Source organism: Symphalangus syndactylus, chromosome 10 (genome assembly GCF_028878055.3).
Source record: "Symphalangus syndactylus isolate Jambi chromosome 10, NHGRI_mSymSyn1-v2.1_pri, whole genome shotgun sequence".
Taxonomy (NCBI): domain Eukaryota; kingdom Metazoa; phylum Chordata; class Mammalia; order Primates; family Hylobatidae; genus Symphalangus; species Symphalangus syndactylus.
Window position 1 is genome coordinate 93741141 of NC_072432.2, and position 21859 is coordinate 93762999.

Sequence of the window (21859 nt, forward strand, 5' to 3'; positions counted from 1 at the left end):
ATGAACCCAAAACTAGTATATCACAATGCAAACCCATTTCTCACCTTGCAAGACCTGCCTAAAAACTACCCAGTCCAGAATTTGAAGGTCGGTAATATTCTCCCTTGATTTCCCCTTTTGAGACATGGCCAAAAATTCTACCAAGGTGGTGTTCTCCCTTGCCAAAATTAAACTAGTAAGTTTGGTTTTGTTTGACCAGTAGGGTTTTCTGGTGGACTTTTGGGGAGTTCACAGTTGACAAAGGGAAAAACAGTAGACAAATAACTGGGAGGTAGAAGGCACGCACAAAAAGTCCTCAAGTTTTAAACAAGTAGCTGTCTTTCTCATTGTTATTTTTAAAAATATACTCCGTTATGAAATAAGCTGAAAGCAAAGGCTTGGCTTACTTGGAACCCACATATGTAGAAGACAGGTAGTTCTGCTTGTTTGAAGTTGGGACATGGATAACAAAGAAGGGAGAATATGAACTTTGCAATTTTGTCCTATCCAGAGTCGCAGCTGGCACCCTTAGGAATGTAGCAAATGTTTCCTGTAGTACTTCTTATTGAAAAAAGGTAAGCAAAATAAAGGACGTATTAACTTTTCCTTTCATTTTCCATTGTTGCCTAACTGGGAAGATTATTTTAACTCTCTGTGGTATCGTTTCCTCATCAGTATAATTACAATACTCTCTACATTCCAATTATGCAGAAAAGACAGTATGCCTTAGTCCATTTTGTGTTACTATAGAGGAATAACTGAGGCTGAGTAATTTATAAATAAAAAAAGTTTACTTGGCTCACAATTCAGCAGACAGTATTAGAAGCATGATGCCAGCATCTGCATCTAGTTAAGGCCTGAGGCTGCTTCTACTCATGGAGGAAGGTGACGGGGAGACAGGGTGTGTAGAGATGACACAGCAAGAGAGAAAGCAAGAGAGAGCAAAAGGAGAGGTACCAGACTCTCTTCAACAGCCAGCCCTCCTGGGAATTAACAGAGCCAGAATTCACTACTCTTACCGCCAGATAGGGCCTTAATCTATGCATGAGACATTTGCCCTCATAACCCAAACACCTCTCAATAGGCCCCATCTCTACCATAGGGATGAAATTTAAACATGAGATTTGGAGGAGACAAACATCCAAACTATGGCATAGTATGAGACATAATTACAGTTTTAAAATCCTATTCAAATCTTTAGGAATCATTCAAAAGGGATCTATATTAAAATTGAATTACTAAAAATAATGTTCTTACTCCCAAAATAATTAATGAAGTCACTTCATGCTGTGATGAAATGTAGCTTCAATAAATAGGGAAAAAATGAGTTATTTTAAAACGGCTAAAGCTATTTTAATTAAACATTAATTTTTTAGAGTTGGAAGCAATCAGTTTTGGTAAGTCATTTGTATACCAAAAAACAGAATTCACAAACTGAATTTATATAAAGGTCAAGCACAACACTCATCAGTTCAAAAATACTAATTAGTGTTTTACCAGTGATTGCATGAGAATATTTATGGATGCAGAATTGAATAGTAGAGATTAAAAATACGAAGTGTGGATAGATTTAATGATTTATCGCTCCCATGCTAATCAGGATTTCTGACTCTTTCATCTCTGAGACACAAACAGTCTTTCTTTTCTCCCTATTCTTCTTTATTTCTTTCCCCAGTGAATTTGACTATTGACATAACTTTTAATGAATTTATATTAATAATCAAGAGGGAAATTATAATTGAAAGGGGAAATAATATTCAAGTTAAATTAAAATGACTTTTATGTGTTTATACACCACACATTATTATTTTTTGCCAATGAAGTACTTTGTTTCAGATAACAATAGCTTCTCCAAATACAATTATTTGATTAGATTCATTATTTCACCAGGTCTTTCTTTGAGCATGACAATTGCTTTTACACTTAAGGTCATTTGCATATATAATTTTTAAAACTGAGATAATTGCAGTAGCATCAAAAAGATTATCTTAAGATAATAAAATCCTCTAGGAAATATTTCATTTGTGTAGCCCAAAATATGCTGACATCAATCTCATGATGTACAAATACAGTAGGTACAAACAGAAGCATAATATTCAGATACTTCTTTCTTCAAAGGAGCATAGAAATTGAAATCTCAGGGAGACTCTATCTATTTATAAAGGGTAAAGATGCTTTGGGGGAAAAGAAAGTAAGGCCAAAGGAGATTTTCTGATGTTTTTCTCCTAGGGTCACTTGATGTAGAAGAAAAACTGTAACCAAAGGTTCTCAGCTCTAAATCTCTCCTTTAAGAATAGTTTTAAATGTACAAAAAAAAAGTGAGTAGACTTTACAGAAGGGTCTCATGTACCTCACCACCCCCCCACACACACAGTTTCCTTATTATTAACATCTAACATAAATATTGCACATTTTTACAATTAATGAACCAAAATTAATATATTACTATTCAGTAAAGTCCATAATTGACATTAACTATGAAGTTTAGATAATAATAATATATTAATTCTGTTATACAATTCTGAGCTTGACAAATACATAGTATCATTTATTTACTGTTATAGTATTATACAAAATAGTTTCATTGTTCTAACAATCCCGTTTCACCAATTCACCCACTAACTCTCTATGTAATTTTCCATTTTCATACAGTTAGAATCATACGGCATACAGCCTTTTCAGACTGGCTTTTTTAGCCATATGATTTTAAGGTTCCTTTGGTTTTTTTGGGGGGGGGCTCTGTAGTTTATTTATTTTTATTGCCAAATTATATCCCATTCTATAGTGGTATCACAGTACTTATTCATTCACCTATTGAGGAACATCATTTTAGTTGCTTCCGGTTTTAGAAATTATGAATAAAACTGCTATAAAAACTTGGGTGCAGGTTTTTGGAGGGTCATAGTTTTCAACTGAATCAAGTAGGTGGTAAGGAAATAAAGTAACAGGGATACATTCTGAGAAATGTGTCTGATACGGTTTTTCTGTGTCCCCATTCAAATCTTAACTTGAATTGTATCTCCCAGAATTCTCATATGTTGTGGGAGGGACCCATGGGGAGGTAACTGAATCATGGGGGCTGGTCTTTCCCCTTCTATTTTCATCAGAGTGAGAGGTGACGCGTGCTGGCAGTCCTCACAGCCCTCACTGCTCTCGGCACCTTCTCTGCCTGGCTCCCACATTGGTGGCACTTGAGGAGCCCTTTAGCCCACCGCTGCACTGTGGAAGCCCCTTTCTGGGCTGGCCAAGACCAGAGCCGGCTCTCTCAGCTTGCAGGGAGGTGTGGAGGGAGAGGCGCGAGCGGGAAATGGGGCTGCACATGGCTCTTGCGGGCCAGCTGGAGTTCCGGGTGGGCGTGGGCTTGGCGGCCCCGCACTCGGAGCAGCCGGCCGGCCCCGGGCAATGAGGGGCTTAGCACCCGGGCCAGTGGCTGCGGAGGGTGTACTGGGTCTCCCAGCAGTGCCAGCCCACTGGTGCTACGCTCAATTTCTCGCCGGGCTTTAGCTGCTTTCCTGAGGGGCAGGGCTCGGGACCTGCAGGCCGCCATGCCTGAGCCTCCCACCCCCTCCGTGGGCTCCTGTGCAGCCGGAGGATATGGGTGAGGCCAGATAAGAAAATAAAAGCAGGCTGCCTGAGCCCAGCAGTGGCAACCCACTTGGGTCCCCTTCCACACTGTGGAAGCTTTGTTCTTTCCCTCTTCGCAATAAATCTTGCTACTGCTCACTCTTTGGGTCCACGCTGCCTTAAGAGCACTTAAGAGACACTCACCGCGAGGGTCTGCAGCTTCACTCCTGAAGCCAGCGAGACCACGAGCCCACCGGGAGGAAGGAACAACTCCAGACACGCCGCCTTAAGAGAGGTAACACTCACCGCGAGGGTCTGCAGCTTCACTCCTGAAGCCAGTGAGACCACGAGCCCACCAGGAGGGAGAAACTCCAAACACATACAAACATCAAAAGGAGCAAACTCCAGACGCGCCACCTTAAGAGCTGTAACACTCACTGCGAGGGTCCGCGACTTCATTCTTGAAGTCAGTGAGACCAAGAACCCACCAATTCCGGACACAATAGTGAGTAAGTCTTACCAGATCTGATGGGTTTATCAGAGGCTTCCGCTTTTGCTTCCCTCTCATTTTCTCTTGCTGCTGCCGAGTAAGAAGTGCGTTTTGCCTCCCGCCATGATTCTGAGGCGTCCCCAGTCACGTGGAACTGTAAGTCCAATCAAACCTCTTTTTCTTTCCAGCCTCGCTTATGTCTTTGTCAGCAGCGTGAAAGTGGACTAATACAGCGTCATTAAACAATTTTGTCATGCCAGCAATATAGAGTGTAGTTACACAAATCTAGATGGTATAGTCTACTACACACCTAGCCTATATGCTATAGTCTTTTGCTATTAGGCTAAAAACCTGCCCGCATGTTTGTGTACTGAATACTGTATGCAATTGTAATACAATGGTAAGTACTTGTGTCTCTAAACATATCTGAACAAAAAAAAATAGGTATTATACTTGGTATTATACTTCGGTATTATACTTTTATCAAACCAACATCATACATGCTGTCTGTTTTTGACCAAAGTATTGTATGGCTCATGACTGCACTTCCAATAATGATTTAATTTTCTCTTATGTCTAACAAAATCCATACTGTGGGTAGCATTTTGAAATGCTACCCAATTAATAAGTAACCTCCATTAAATACTAAACCATATTTGAATATTTTCAAATTCTAACAACCATATAATCGTCTATAGATTAAATTACTATAATTATTTTTTATTTTTACTTAAATAATATTTTACAAAAAAAGTAAGTTTGTTAATTTTCTCACGATGTTAATTACCTCTAAAAGCTTTACAGCCAAATTTAAATTAACTGTTATAATATGAACTTAGCAATACACCATTTCAGTTTATGATTTTTTAAAAGCAGAAAAATCTTACCACTTATATACAATTTAGGATATGCAATTTCATAACATATAAAAAATTATAAATATAGAACCCAAATATTTCAAATTTATAGTAACAAAGTACCTATATTTTTTAAAAAATATTTAGCAATTAGAAAAAAATTTTGTTTGTAATACTGGGAGAAATATTGGTGACAACATTTACAGTGAAAGTTGTGTCTTAATTATAGAGTTCATCTAAAAACAAGTGAATTTGACAACTAGCTTGATCTTACTAGTGAATTAGATGGAAAATAACCTGCATTTCTATATATCAATAATGAATAATCTGAAAAAATATGAAATCAATCCCATTTATGATAGCTCAAAAATACCTAGGAAAAATTTATCCAGAGAAGTAAAATGTCTCTACAGTGAGAACTATAAAACATTGATGAAAGAAATTGAAGAGGAGACGCAAAATAATGCAAAGATATTCCGTGTTCATTAATTGGAAGAATCAATTTTCTTAAAATCATCATACTACCAAAAGTGATCTGTAGATTCAATGCAATCCCCACCAAAATACCAATAACATTTTCCACAGAAATAGAAAAAAAATCACATGGAACCACAAAAGACCCTGAATACACAAAGCAATTCTGAGCAAAAGGAATAAAGCCATGTGAATCACATTGCCTGACTTCAAATTACACGACAAAGCTATTGTTACCAAAATACCATGTTACTGGCATAAAACAGACATATAAACCAATAGTACAGACTAGAGAACCTACAATTAAATAGACACATTTACAGTCAGTTCATTTTCAACAAAGATGCCAGGCACATACATTGGGGAAATAACAGTTTCTTCAATAAATGGTGCCAGGAAAACTGAATATCCATATGCAGAATAATAAAACTACAGCTCTATCTCTCACCTATAAAAAAATCGAAATAGATTAAAGACATAAACATAAGACTTGTAACTATGAAACGACTAGAAGAAAACATTGAGGAAATGCTTCAGGACATAGTTTTGGGTAAAGATTTTTTTGAGTAACACATCAAAAGCAAAAAGCATCCAAAGCAAAAATGGACAAATGGGATTACATCAAGTTAAAAAGCTTTTTCACAGCAAAGGAAACAATCAAGTGAAGAGACAACCAGCAGAATGAAATAAAATATTTGTCAACTATCTATCTGGCAAGGGATTTATCTAGAATATTTAAGGAACTCAACTCAATTGCAATAAAATCCCACAAATAATTTAATTAAAAAGGAGCAAAAAGTCTGAATAGACAATCCTCAAACAAAGAACTACCAATGACCAGCAAGTATATACAAAAATTCTCAACATCACTAATCACCAGAGAAATGCAATTAAAAAACCACAGTGGGTTATCATCTCACCCCAGTTAAAATAGCTTTCATCAAAATGAGTTCAAAATGAATGTTGATGAGAATGTGGGAAAAGAGGCATGCTTGTACACTGTAAGGATAAATGCAAATTAGTACAACCACTATGGAAAATACAATTGAGATTTCTCATAAAACTAAAAATAGAACTACCATATAATCCAGAAATCTGACTGCTCTGTATATATCCAAAAGAAAGGAAATCAGTATATTAAAGCGATATCTGCACTCCCATATATATTGCAGCAGTATTCACAGTACCCACGATATGGAATCAACATAATCTGTATCCATCAACACATGAATTGGAAAAGAAAATGTGTTACATACACACAATGGAATATTATTCCATCATAAAAAGCATGAAATTCTGTCAGTTGCAACAACATGCATTAGGAGAAATCCTGGCATTATGCTAACTGAAATAACTCACGCATAGCAAGACAAATATTGTGTTGTCTCCTATGTAGTAACTAGAAGAACAGATCTCATGGAAGTAGAGAATGGAATGATGGTTACCAGAGACTGGGAAGGATAGTAGGTGTGGAGGGATAAATAGGGGTTGGTTAATGGTTACAAAAATACAATTAGATTAAAGAAATAAGATCCAGTGCTCAGTAGCACAACAGGGTGACTATAGTTAGCAATAATATATTGTATATTTTAAAACAACTAGAAGAGTGATTTGGAAAGTTCCCAACACACACACATACACACACACAAAATGATACATGTTTGAGGTGATGAATATCTCAATTATTCTGTTTAAATCATTACACATTGTTTGCTTGTATGAAAATATCACATATATCACATAAATATGTACCATTATTATGTATGCATACAAATGTAAAAAAATAAATACAATATAAATTGTCTGTTAACTTTATGGCAGCATGCGGCTGCCCAAGGTAGAATCATTTTAAAGATGAATAAAGACAAAGATTTCTCTTCTTCTGCACCCAGATGACACACTCAGTTTCACAAAAGGTATACGTGGTTGACTCTAGTCAGCACCTAAACACAATTTTCCAAATTGGTTATACAATGACTTTTAACTTCTCAAAACTTATAAAAAGATACAATGAAAATCTGAGCCTGGATCTTCTGGTTGCATGTCCAGTTGACATGATTCTAGATGAGGAAAGAATAAAAATATGTAGAGAAAGGATCAGCAAGACTTGAATAACTGAATTAAGCAGATACAAATGACAAATGTAAAAGGAATTATAGGGATAGAAGGAATAACAAAAAGATAGAACGCCAAATAAACAAGATGCAGTATGGTAGAGGAAGGTGTTTCCTTGGGCTCCAGATAGATTTGATTTTTTTTTTTCAAAAACTTTGTACTCAAATATTTGCAAAGAGGCTTATGCAGGCACACAGTCAAAGACAGATGTGCAGGTTCTTTGAGCTGAAAATGCATGTAGAAACTAGCTAGTACTAAGAGTTTTATTCTATAGGGAAAGAATTAAGGTTAAGAGAGATTATATGACCTGTAAAATTCACATTGATGGCAAAATCATGGTCAATTCCTGGTAAGAACATAAACTATAGGAACCAGTAACTTGTAAGCAAACTGATCAGCATTTTATTATGATAGTTAATCACACATAGAGTATGCTTCAGTAGATGAGTATTTTTCACAAATTTTTATAATTTATCATACATGATGAAGAATCCTTAAAAATAACATAATATCACATCATCCCTATATAAAGGCCTTTTCAACGTGTGTTTTAGTTAAAACTAGTTGAGGAGAGGCCTTATGAATATAACAACTAAAAATCATAAAAGACTATATTTCAAATACAACTAGCAAAAATCAACATGTATTGCTTCAAAATAAAATAGATTAAATGTAATCTTTAAATTAGGTGAAGAGATACAGATACTGAGTGGGTAGAGCTAATATAATTTGCTAAAGGTAGACTTCTTTTCTTCTCTAATTAAAATTAATCTGCTCTAAAAATCTTTTGTTCTGTGAAGGACACCATATTTTAAGCAATCCATCTTTTTCTCCCTTAGCCTGATGATGTATTATATTAATATATCATTAAAGAGACAGCTTTCAGAAATGATGTATTAGTGCAACACATCACTGGAGAAATAGTGAAGATGCATGACTCATTACAGTTCATGCTAGTCCTTGAAGAAGGGGACTTATTTTATTGAATGAGTTTCTTAAATGTAAAGGACCACAGCAGGGTATATCTGACCACCAATAAATTATCCCAAGTAGTTAAAAATTAAAATATACAGAAAAATTTAGCAAAGTGTGATAATTAGAATTTTGTCTTTGATAGCAGTCAAAGATTATGGAGGGATTCTTCTTAAAACTGAGGGATGAAGTCAATGAAACTGAAACAATTTTCAATTCTCTCTAATTTACTACCTGTCATTCTTTGATAGGATTTAGATGAGGAAGACAACGCTTTATCAATTCTGTTTCTTTAACATCACTAATGTGTCATATTTGTAAGTCTCAGGCCTTATGTAGAAATCCATGACATAAAAATAACATAACTTATTACTATTTGCATTACCAAGAAATAACATATAGCATTGTAGAAATAGCCTAGAAATTTAGATTAGATTAGCTTGACCTTTATAGGGTTAACAAGACAAGGTTTTTTTTTTTTCTGTGTGTGTGTGTGTGTGTGTGTTTGCACTGGATGTATAGTGGTTCAACACTAAAACACAAATTAACCAATACTCATAAGGTCAAGTAAAAAATCTACAGCCAGAAAATATGTTGTTTAAATTGTTTTCTCCATGTCCACATCTGTCCATGTGTATATTTCTTCCATTGTATGAGTCTCATTTTTCTGTCCACTGGTTATCAAAGTCTTTTATGAACTGCTAAATTGCTGATTGCTTTTACATGGTAAAATGCAAAGAAAATATAAGAGAATTAATCACTATAGGCCCCCTTCTTGGTTCACTTAATGCCTCCCTTTCTCTCTCTCTCTCTCTCTCCCTGTCTCTCATTCTCATGCATGGATACTCTCTCACACTCACTCTCAGTTATAAATTTTAACTTTAAAGTTTCATAGCAATTATAAGTTATAGGTGAATTACAAATATTTTCTAAAATAAAGAATCCAGTTTTACTTGGTTTAGTTTTTACCTTGGCAGAAAATATAAAGAACTTACAAAAGTTGAGAGGACGAGTTTTGCTTGGTGGAATGTTTTAAAGCAACTTTATAAATTAAATAAAAATGTAGATTCAAATAACAGTTCCTTGGAATTGCTATATAAACTATTATCTACAATAGTTCAAATGAACAAATAATGTTTTATGACAAACAACCTTTAAGTAATCTTTACTTGTATCACTATTCTGCAATGCTTATAAGGCATCATTAGAACAGTATAATGCACATTAAGGCTCCAATATGACCTAACTCACTCAGATTTTATGAACTATATAAGAAAATCACTTAATTGGCAATTCTGAAACAACTATAAAATTAGAGTTCTATACAATTAGTGTCATTATAAATATGCATGTTTCTAAGCATTTAACTTTAAAAGACAAGAGATTGATGGATCTTTATTACATTTTTTGAAACCATTTCTTTTAGGGAAATGGATAGAAGAGAATTTTTGGTGTGTCTTAGAAAATCCTTGCTGGACTTTCAAAACAAAATGTGCTTACAATTTCTTCTGTCCAAATTTTTCAGGACTTTCCTGTTTTGAAGTGCCTTTTTGTGTGTCCCCCTGTTGTGAACTATATCTTGCTTTAGCAGTTCACTTCCATGCCCTCATGCCATATCTGTCTAGGATAAATCCAGAGTTTGCCTCAGCTAAACCTCTCTATGCCAGGAACTCACAATATTTCAATAAATTGTCACTGAATGAATCAAATATGTGAACATCTCCAAAAATGTATCAATTTCATAAAATTAAGAACTAGGTATATAAATCAGAGATCAAAGGGGTAATTTACTTACTCAAGAGAAAAGATGTTTCCCTAAGAGCTTCGCTAACAAACCCACATCTAACAGAGAATGGTTAGGGTAAATTGTTACTTATTGTATAGATGCTATATAATTACTTGTTGACACTTGTATAAATTTTATTTTAAAACTTGTAGGAATAATTTCACTAATTAGTCAAAAATAGGAAATATTTTATAAGAAATGAATCTTTATAATGTTGAATATGTGCAGATAAAATGTCTATTTGGCTGAAAAATATATTTAATTACTTGTGAACTTTTTCAAATGTTTCCTGATAGTATTTGTACAGTGTTTTCTTAAAAGTGTTGTAACTTGTAGGATGATGGCATTTGCTCTAAATCTATCTCTGTGATTTACTGATCAAAAGTAATTCAGCTTTCTAATTAGAGGAAATCAAGTTCAACATATTGCTTTCATCCTGTAGGTGATCTAAAGAGAAGGTTTCTGCAATTTCTAATTCTTTTGAGGTTATGATTCGTGTTTGATCCTCCCTCCTCAAATCCACCCCTCCTTAGGATTAATGTGAATGAAATTAATTCACATTAATTCTAAGATTCTGGATTCTATGGATCACATTAGTTGGTTATTCAGATGAAAGTACCATGTTTACTAGGAAGATGCATGCAATAATATGGAAAACCTCAAACTACTATTATGGGGTAAAGGGTCAAAGAGGTATTAAAGGGTAAAGAAGGAAGAATATTGGAGGAAGTGATGTTTGCTTTCTTTAATATGTGGGAATGAGAGGGCAAATGGTGAGAATAATTTGAATAATAGCCTTGGTGTCTACCACAGCCCACTAGATTCATATTTATATGATGCTGTGTCAATCTCCAAATTGCAAATGTCTTCATCTATCTCTCCTGTCATGGAATTTTGTAAACATAAGTCTATGTTTCCTTTTTTCTGACCGTAACTGCCCTTCATTCTTACTTACCCACATCTGTTTCATGATGCTCCATGAAATCCCCGTTCCATACCAAGGAGCTCACTATTTCTCCTTTATCTGAACGCTGTAAACTTTCATATTTCCTCATAACTCTCCAGACACTCTCCTGGAGACAACTATCTTCCCTGAAGGCACCATATCTTCTTTAGCACTTTGCAATGGACACTCTTTATTATTTTCCAACCCGTGAAAATAAGAATCATGCATGAAATTATTACTTCTAAAAGCAGATGTGTTTTGACTCCTCTCACTTTTTGCTGTTTTCTGTCCCCATAGTTTTGGCTCATTTGCTGGTCTCCTTTTGTTCTCTTCATGTATTGAAGATCTCACTGCTTTCCCTTTCTCTGGAACCATTACCCAATCTATGGCTTCATTGGGAGGGTCTTCAACAATTCAATGAACAACCATCCAATATCCTCACTCCTCTGCTTCATTTTCAGTGACTTGAAATTCCACTGCACCTCCCAGCCCTAATCCTTCCATGCAGGAAACATGGAAGCTGCAAAGTAGAATAGTCAAATCTGTCACCCTCTAATATCAACCTACAGACCTCGGGGTTCACGTTATATCAGCCCTTCAACATCACTGGGATGTTGAACATCACCCTTTTCACTCCATGATCACTACAATCTCATCCTATTTTTCCATCTTTGTAGTTTTTGACATAGATCCCCTTGTCTATTACTTAAACCATTTGCTTGATAATTTCTAAATTTCTCTACTTTTCTATCTTTCTGTAAACAGTTAAAGCAGCAAAGTCCAAATGTTTGCTTTCTTCTAGCCCAGTGATTTTCAAATATTTTTGTCTAAAAATACTTTTAAGGTTAAACATTATCAAGGACTACAAATAGCTTTTTTTTATTCTTAGGTTATATCTGTCAGTATTTATCATAGCAGAAATTAAAACTGTCAAATTAAAAAATAAATATTAAAATAATAAACAATAATAAACCCATTACATATTAACAAAAACACAGTTTGACATAAAATAACTATCTTATCAAAAACAAAACAAAACAAAATAATGGAAAGAGTAGGCTTGTTCTATGTTTTTTGCAAGTTTCTTTAATGCCTAGCTAAGTAAATGGTAGCTAGATGACATGTGCCAATCCGACACGTCATCTTTTGGCTATTTTTCTACTTTATTACACATGTCTTTTTTTTGTCTTACCGAACCCAGCTGATTCCAAATGTTCTTTCAATTTTTTTGACTCACCATTGCAGATGATTTTTAGAGCCAGCATTAACAAATTTAAAACAAAAGAAAGAAGAAATAAGCTCATTAATTTCCCTTTACCACACCCTCACATTCGTTTTTGTTTATCTTGAATTATGACACTAAATAATATGTATTAGAAAAAGAGAAAATACTTTATTGTTGTTAAATCTAGCTCTGTGGACACAAAGCAAAACTCCATGTCCCAATCTCCTCTACCTGGTCCCCATGTAGAATAATCTCAAGACTGAATATTTTTCTGGATGGATATGAATGACATAAAATTTGATGTTGATGCTCCTTTTACAAACTATGCTGACTGCAACTCTTGTTGTGATTGTTTGGTATATTTTTGAGGCATAAAATAAAATAAGTCACATTCTGTAGCAGCTTCATCTGTGACACACATATTTAACTGAAGGGTTCAGCCGTACTGGCCTCCTGTTAGATTGCCAGCTCCTCAAGGAGCCCACTCTCCCAAAAGATTGGTCTCAGTGATTACTGTCATTAAGGTGTTATTTTGTAACACTCAACTAGAAATATTTGGCATCAAATTAATATTGTCTGAAATTTTTTGTATTCCCTAGGGGAACAAATTTGACTCAGCAAATTCCCTTCATTGGGCCCCTCCCAACCTGGATGGGACAGTGCTACTTCTTGGTTAAAATCAACTCATATTTCAAGTGTAGTTTTGTCTTTCTTTCCTTTTCCTAGTGCTTCAGCACCAAAATCCAAGTAGTTTTACAGAGTGTTTGAGCCCCCAGCATGGATTCTGTTAAACTCTTCACTGAACCAGGTAGGAGACCTACTGTCTCAGTATATTTGGTGTTGTTATAAAGAAATATCTGAGGCTAGGTAATGTATAAAGAAAAGAGGTTTCTTTGGTTTATGGTTCTGCAGGCTGTACAAGAAGCAGGTGCCAACATATGCTTCTGGTGAGGGCTTCAGGCAGCTTCAACTCATGGTGCAAGGTGAAGGGGAACCATTATATGCAGAGATCACATGGTGAGAGAGGAAGCAGGAGAGAGGGGAGGGAGGTGCCAGCTGTTTTAACAGCCAGCCCTCATGAAAACGAATAGAGTGAGAATACTTTCAATCCCAACACCCTCCACAAGGAGGGCCATTAATCTATTTTTGAGGAATCTGCCCCCATGACCCAAATTACTCACAACAGGCCCCGTCTCTTACATCAGGGATCAAATTTCAACAGAAAATTTGAGGAGAAAACATACAAACTGTAGCATTTGGCTCTAGCCCTCCAAAATTAATGTCCTTTACACGTTGAAGAATACAATCATCCCTTTTCAATAGTCTCCAAAAGTCTTAACTTGTTTGTTCCATCATCAACTCAAAAAATTTCAAAGTCCAAAATCTGAGACTCAAGGCAAATTATTTAGTCGTGAACCTGTAAAATCAAAAACATATTATTTACTTCAAGATGTAATGGCTGTACAGGCATTGGGTAGACATTCCCATCCTAAAAGCGAGAAGTTAGCCAAAAGAAAGGAGTAATAAGCCCCATGCAAACCCCAAACCCAGCAAGGCAGACATTAAATCTTAAAGTTTCAAAATAACTTTCTTCCTGGGCTTTACTAGGTACTGCTGTAGTAGAGGATTTCTGAAGAGGCTCTTCTCTTCTGGCAGGCTACTGCCTGGGCACCTATGCATTCCAATACATCTTCTGAAATCTCAGTGGAAGTCACCAAGCTTCCATCATTCTTGCATTCTGAGCAACTCTGCAGACAACACCACATCACCACATGGCTGCCAAGACTTACTGCTTTTGTTCTTTGGAGCAGTGCCCAAAATGTACCTGGGGATATTTGAGCTGAGGCTGAAGGCTGAGTGGTGGGGATATAAGAGGCAGCATCCTGAGGCAGAGCAGGGCAGCAGCACCTCAGTCCTGCCCCTGAAACCATTCTGTCTTTCTGGGCCAGAGGGCCTGTGATGGGAGAGAAAGAACTGAGTATTTCTGAAATGCTTTTGGAAGCTTTTTTCCATCATTTTGACTCTGAGCATCTGGCTGCATTTTAGTCATGCAAATCTCTCTAGCAAGTGATTGCTCTGCAGCACCCTTGCATGAGTCAAAGCTGCCTGAAGCCCTTACCAGAAGCAGATGCTGACACCTGCTTCTTTCTACAGCCTGCATAACCTTAAGCCAAATAAACCTCTTTTCTTTGTACATTACCCAGCCTCAGGTATCCCTTTATGGCAACACTAACCTGGCCATGCAATAGAAAAGAGAAAGCAGTTCCTCCAGATACCCTAGGTCATCACTCTTAAGTTCAGCCTTCCACAAAGCCCTAGGGCATGAACACAAGGCAGCAAAGGTTTTCTTTTGTTTTGTTTTGTGTTGTTTCTTTTTTTCTTTTTCCTACAGCATAACAAGGACGAACTTTGGTCCAGTTCCCAATAACTTTCTCATATCCATCTGAGACCTCTCAGAATGGTATTTATTGTTAATATTTCTATCAGCATTTTTATCACAAAGACTTACCCAATCTCAAATGATTTACAGACTTTCTGTCATCTGTTTTTCTTCTGAGCCCTCTAGCCCTCCAAACTCTTCCAAACATTGCCACTTACTCAGTTCCAAAGCTACTTCCGCATTTTCAGATATCCTTATAGCAACACCCTACTCCTCTGTACTAATTTTAGGTCTTAAGTCTATTTAGTGTTGCTATAAGGAAATACTTGAGGCTGGATGATTTAAAAAGAGATTTATTTGGTTAATAATCGTGTAGGCTGTACAAGAAGGATAGCATCAACATCTGCATCTGGTGAGGGCCTCAGGAAGCAAGGAGATGGGGAGCCAGTATGTGCAGAGATCACATGGCAAGAAAAGAAGCAAGAGAGAGGGGAGAGGTGCTGGGTTGTTTTTAACATCTAGCTCTCATGGAAACTAATAGAGTGAGAATTAACTCCAGCCCCTGCCTCAGGGAGGGCATTAATCTATTCATGACAAATCAGTCAAAACACCTCCCATTAGGTCCCACCTCCAACAGTAAGCATCGAACATGAGGTATGGGAAACAAACATTAAAAAAAATATCACCTATTTACAGCTCATTCAGCACAGCTGTGGATGTATGACAATGGGTTCCGCTGATTCTATCACATGCCACACTTCCCAGAAATTGTCAGAATGAGAGAGTGATTTAGCAGCTAATAATGTTATAGCTAAAGTGACAGCTCAGAGATAATACCCTGTGGTATTCCACTCTTTGGGTACTGAAGCACTCATTCCCTAGCAGGTGCTAGGGATGTTAATGGTTAAAGTATTCAGCTGAGTTTCCACGTATCCTTTAGTTCTGCCTTCTTCACCCTATGATGGCCAAGATTGTCAGTAGGTGGAAGAAAGCTAACTCAAGGTCATGTTTCTTTTCTTTTTTTTTTTTTTTTTTTTTTTTTTTTATTTTATTTTTTTTTTATTATACTTTAGGGTTTTAGGGTACATGTACACAATGTGCAGGTTTGTTACATATGTATCCATGTGCCATGTTGATTTCCTGCACCCATTAATTCGTCATTTAGCATTAGGTGTATCTCCTAATGCTGTCCCTCCCCCCTCCCCCCACCCCACAACAGTCCCCGGAGCGTGATGTTGTCATGTTTCTTTTCTTCCCCAAATCTGGCGATGCAATGAGATAAAGCCTGGTATCCCTGCACTCAAATGAGAGAATTCTGGGCCAATCCAGTTCCAAAGTCTGGTGACAATGTGCCTAAACATTTGTGTTCTGAGTAAGAAAAAACATGGGATAATAATTATTGGAAAACTTTCACTGGCACACTAGTCTATTACATATCTAAAACTTACAATTTTTGCCAGCAAGGAGAGTTTGTTTTTTATCATGTCACTTCAATAATTGAGAAATGAAGTATTCTATAAATGATTTTTGAATAAATAAATGAGAAGCCGCTGATATTTTGTGTGTCCATATCCACATATGTATCTGTGTTTGTTTTTTTTTAACTTATAATCACAGGAGAAAACTGAAACCATTGGGATGACTATGAACATAATGGTGGGGAAGATACTTTGCTATTTGCTCCAGAGACATTGCTAAAGCCAAGAGAAGAAATGATACACTGATTCTATTGAAAACGACCATCTTTTTAAAGCAAAACAAGGTGATTAATGTGTAACATGTTTCACCTGAAGTCACTCATGGCAGGATATGTGACATTGCTCCACATATTCAATCAGAGAAACATCAGTTAATTGTCAGGTTCACAGCTGCCTGTGATTCAATGAAGATGTTTCTTGCCAAAGGTGATTTTGTTCAAATAGAATTTGCATCACGAAGAGTAGTAATTTCATAAAGAAAAAAAGTACAATCAGATTTTCAATCACATCCAAAGCCTATTTCCACATTCTTTGAAACCATTTTCCGTCAAATTAACAGGCAACACTTTTTTCTGCAAGTAGAAATGAATAAAATATTGCATTGCATTATTGTAATAGAGCCTGCAAGACAAAAATGTAAATGTAAAATTAATATAAAATTTTCAGAGCTGGATCTTTTTCAAGTTATTTATTTATTAGCTACCCCTGCTTCTGCTTTATGAAGATATCTCCAGTTTTATACAGGCACTATTGTGACCAGCCCCAGGGGATGTATTATGACGGGTTCATCATCATTCCTTTCCCTGAGGAATATACTCACTTTACTCACTTACAGGTAACGGTGGTTATATGACAAGCTTCCTGTCAGTATCATGTTGAGGCAGGCCTACTAGGAGGGTGCCAGGAAAAAAATTCTGCTTTTTACCTAAAGGGACAGGAGTATAAAGAGATCTTACAGTGCCATCTCTTCTTCCTTCATACGTTTGAAAACTGCTTTGAAAATGTAATATATGGAGATCATTTTGTGTCACATGGAAGATAAAAATCGCTGGGATGTCAACCTTTTACCCTGTTATCATTGAGCTGCAAAAGCAACCCTGGAAATTCCTCTTCCTAGACTTCCTTTAAGTGACCAGCAAACATCATAATGTGATAAATCGGAATTGCTAAAGTTACTATTGCTTGACTCTAGAAACACCCCAAATTTAAAATATTTATTGAGAGATTACTGTATGTCAAACTCTATTATAAATTATTTGCATGCACTGATTAATTTTCAAGACAATTCTTTGAAATATGCACTATCTCTATGTTATGCCTGAAGAAAATTAGTCCTAGAGAAATTGATCAAGGTCCCATAGCTAGTAAGTGGCAGAAACAAAATTACAGGCAGGCCAAATAAAATGTTTTCAGGTGTAAAAAAGATGAAGAGGCCAGGCGCAGTGGCTCACGGCTATAATCCCAGCACTTTGGGAGGCCGAGACAGGCAGACCACCTGAGGTCAGGATTTCAAGACCAGCCTGGCCAACATGGCGAAACCCTGTCTCCACTAAAAATACAAAAATTTGCAGGGCCTCAAATCCCAGCTACTCAGGAGGCTGAGGCAGGAGAATCGCCTGAACCCGGGAGGCAAAGGTTGCAGTGAGCCAAGATCGCGCCACTGCACTCCAGCCTGAGCAACAGGGCAAGACTCTGTCTAAGAAAAAAAAAAAAAAGATGAAGAATTCATAACCAGGAGACCTGAATTTCAAAAAATAAATAAATAAATAAAGTTAAAACAAGTTCTTCAAGAAGACAGAAAATGATCCCAAATGGAAATGGAAATCTAGATCTACACAAAGAAACAAAAAACACTAAAAATAGGCAAAAATATTACTTTTTCTTATGATTCAAATTTTCTTAAAATATAACTAATGATTACATAAAAATAATTTCAATATAGTGAGTTTATAACATATGCAAGTAGCAGCAATAGCACAAGTGTGGTCAAGGTGAGAATAATGAAAACATGCTATTATAAGATTCACATTTTATGTGAAACTGTATAATGTATAAACTTGAAGTGAACTTAGGCTGTGATAGGTTAAAGATGAATACTATAAATCCTCAAGTGACCACTAAAATAATAAAACAGAGTATTAGCTAAGAATTTAGCAATAAAACAATAAATTATTATTACACACAGCAATGTGAATCTCAAAATATTTATGCTGAGCACAAGGCACCAATAAAAAGATTCTAGAAATGGATTTGCTCATGTTTTATAATTAACAGTATATTATTGTTTTAAAAATTTCAGTGAAAATTGATTGAGGTAGGTATAGTAAATGAAATCTCTTGAGGAATTCAATTATCAAGAGAGAAAAAATGATAGTTAAATTGAGATGAATATAGAGTTGACAGAGATGTTAATAACCATGTCTATTTAGCTATAAGGAACCAGAAGAAATAATGAACTCAGAATATAAGAACTGGAGAAAATCCATGTGTGATTGGCTCAGTGGCCAGGCAAGTGTTGACGGGAGCGAAGAGCATTAGGAAAATTTTCCTGGACATCTGAATGAAGGTTGCAGTGGATGTTAGAGGTGTGCTCCTGGATGGATCCAGTAAGTTGGATGAACTCATATTTCAACACTGCTATGATCTGAATGTTTGTGTCTCTCCCAAAATCTATTGAATGCAAGTCCCCACTGTACTTGAAGGTGTGGCCTTTTGAAGCTGCTTTGCCCTTTTCACTGTGTGAGAATGAAGTGAAAAGATGCCGCCTGTGAATGAGGAAATGGACCCCTTTCTCCTTGTATCAAAGGAATTTCTTCTTATTATGTTTAGTATACATGGTGTTTCAATCGTAATTTTCATAATTTCTGCAAATGATCAATCATTGCCTCATAGTATTTTTCCATTTGCATTATCTTTATGTGCTTCATTTAGATGTCTGTTTTAAGAATTTACATTTTTCTATTTTTCTCTTGATGCCATAAAACCCCTCCAACTTTTTCCTCTTTCCTTGTCTTTTGTGCTATTTCTTTAAAGTTTATCTTGCAGGCCACAGACTCTTCATTCCACTGTTTCTGCTTTTTGATATCTCTATTGAGTTGTTAATTTTAATAATTTATGTTTTCATTTCTATTTGGTTATTTTGAAATCTGGTCATTTTTAAATAGTCTCTTATTTTTTATTTAAATATTTTTTCAAAACATCATTATGTATGTGAGCATTATATCCTGTTTTTTGTTTGTTTGTTTTGAGATGAAGTCTTGCTCTTGTCCTCCAGCCTGGAGTGCAATGGTGCAATCTCGGCTCACTGCAACCTCCACCTCCCGGGTTCAAGCGATTCTCCTGCCTCAGCCTCCCAAGTAGCTGGGATTACAGGCACCTGCTACCACGCCCAGCTAATTTTTTTGTGTTTAGTAGAGACGGGGTTTCACCATGTTGGCCAGGCTGGTCTGGAACTCCTGATCCCAGGTGATCACCCGCCGTGGCCTCTCAAAGTGCTGGGATTACAGGTGTGAACCACCACGCCCCTCCTACATCCTGTTTTTTAATATTTCAGTATCTAAAATGCTTTGGAGACTCTATCTTGATTGCTTTTATTATTATCATAATCATTATTATTACTACAGCTTAGTGGAATTTCTTTACTTTTGTGTCTGGATATATTTTTTTTGGCTCCTATTTTGCTAACCTATCTGACAGACGTCTTGAGCACACCAGAGTGCAGATTCAGTTGGCATTTATAGGTATGGTGTGGAGTGGGGCTGCTAAACCTAGGTGTATTCAGATTTAATCTACCAACATGGAATATCCCAATTACGATGGTAATATTATGTCAAATCAAGAAATATTGTGAGACCAGGCCTCTCTCACAACTTCTTAGGGGAAATTATTATTGTCATAGTTTTGGTTATTTATTTTTATCATACATAGAGCCTGAGGATAAAAACAAATGTTTCCAGGTCGGCTGTTCCAAATAGATAGCTGTTTTCCTTTTAAGAAAATGTGTGTGTGTGTGTGTGTGTGTGTGTGTGCGCCTGTGTGTGTCTGTGTCTGTGTAGTTAATACCATACTTCCAGGTAGGGTATATTTTTTAAGAGTCCCAGTTTTATGTGTGGATTTAAGGTTATCTGTCTTAATTTATTAGGCCTAGGTCCATGGTCATAATCTCCATATGCTGTTAATATCCAAAATTTAGTTTCCTATATTTGGTAGCAACCCAAAGGGCAACCCCAGCTTCCAGATCTGTTTATTTTGCCTTCACACACAGATTCCTGTGGGTCTTGTGAAACAGAAAAAATGGTGGTAGAAAGAGCCTCTTGAGAATTTCTGATACATTCTTCCGAGCTGGTCTGAGTTTCTCAGATCATTTATGAATTTGTTTGTTGATTTTATTCAACCTCTAAGTGTTTTGTATCAGAAGAGCTGGTTTGTCTTGTTGACCATAACCAGAAGTCAGCCTTGGCAGGCTTGGCTTTTGTTTGTTTGTTTGTTTGTTTTATTTTGATTTTGGAGGTAGAGTCTCGCTCTGTCGGTAGGCTGGAGTGCAGTGGTGCAATCTCAGCTCACTGCAACCTCTGCCTCCCAGGTTCAAGAGATTCTCCTGCCTCAGCCTCCCAAGTAGCTGGTACTACAGGCACTCGCCACCACGCCCGGCTAATTTTTGTATTTTTAGTAGAGACGGTGTTTCACCATGTTGGCCAGGATGGTCTTAATCTCTTCGTGATCTGCCCGCCTCGGCCTCCCAAAGTGCTGGGATTATAAGTGTAAGCCACCACACCCGGCCAGCAGGCTTGATTTTTATGAAAAAAACGCATATTAAAAAGTAGAAAAACTGTTTGCAAAAAACCAAGCCATTCTTATTTAACCAAATAGGAAAAGAATGCAGTGTGTGTGTGTGTGTGTGTGTGTGTGTGTGTAGTTTTTGGAATTAATGTTTTCATCAAAAGCTATCTACATGTCTAGTTTCCACTCTTAACAAGATTTTGTTAACTGCTTTCCCTTGTTTTAAGTCAACTTTCTCATAAAGACATTTTCAAAATTTGAATATGTAATGATTTATAAAACACATGGGTCAATGGCCATTAGCTTCAATAAAAAATAATTAGGAATACTTTTATTTTTTATTTTTATTTTTTCAAAAATTTGGTGAATTTCTTTGAGGACACTTAGGAGTCTCAGTATTTAAAATTTTTAAATTGAATTTAGAATTTTTCTAATTTTCTTTCATGAATCTGAAGTAGAATTGAATGTAGGAAAAAAAGAGAAATAAAACAGTATAGATAAACTGGCTCTGAGTTTATTATTTTCACAAGAGGGAAAATAAAAATCTATTTTTGAAATCATTGAAATTCAGACTTTCAGGCTGGGCGCGGTGGCTCACGCTTGTAATCCCAGCACTTTGGGAGGCCGAGGCGGGTGGATCACGAGGTCAGGAGATCGAGACCATGGTGAAACCCCGTCTCTACTAAAAATACAAAAAATTAGCCGGGCGTGGTGGCGGGCGCCTGTAGTCCCAGCTACTCGGAGGGGCTGAGGCAGGAGAATGGCGTGAACCCGGGAGGCGGAGCTTGCAGTGAGCCAAGATTGCGCCACTGCA

The 21859-nt window shown here is 36.5% G+C and overlaps 1 long non-coding RNA gene across 1 annotated transcript; it reads left to right on the forward strand.

The window, feature by feature from the left end:
* The first annotated feature begins 495 nt into the window (after positions 1 to 495).
* Positions 496 to 13217, forward strand: LOC134731544 (uncharacterized). Its single transcript, XR_010113896.1, has 2 exons — positions 496 to 554; positions 13135 to 13217. It is a non-coding gene; the product is annotated as an uncharacterized lncRNA (long non-coding RNA).
* The last annotated feature ends 8642 nt before the right edge of the window (positions 13218 to 21859 follow it).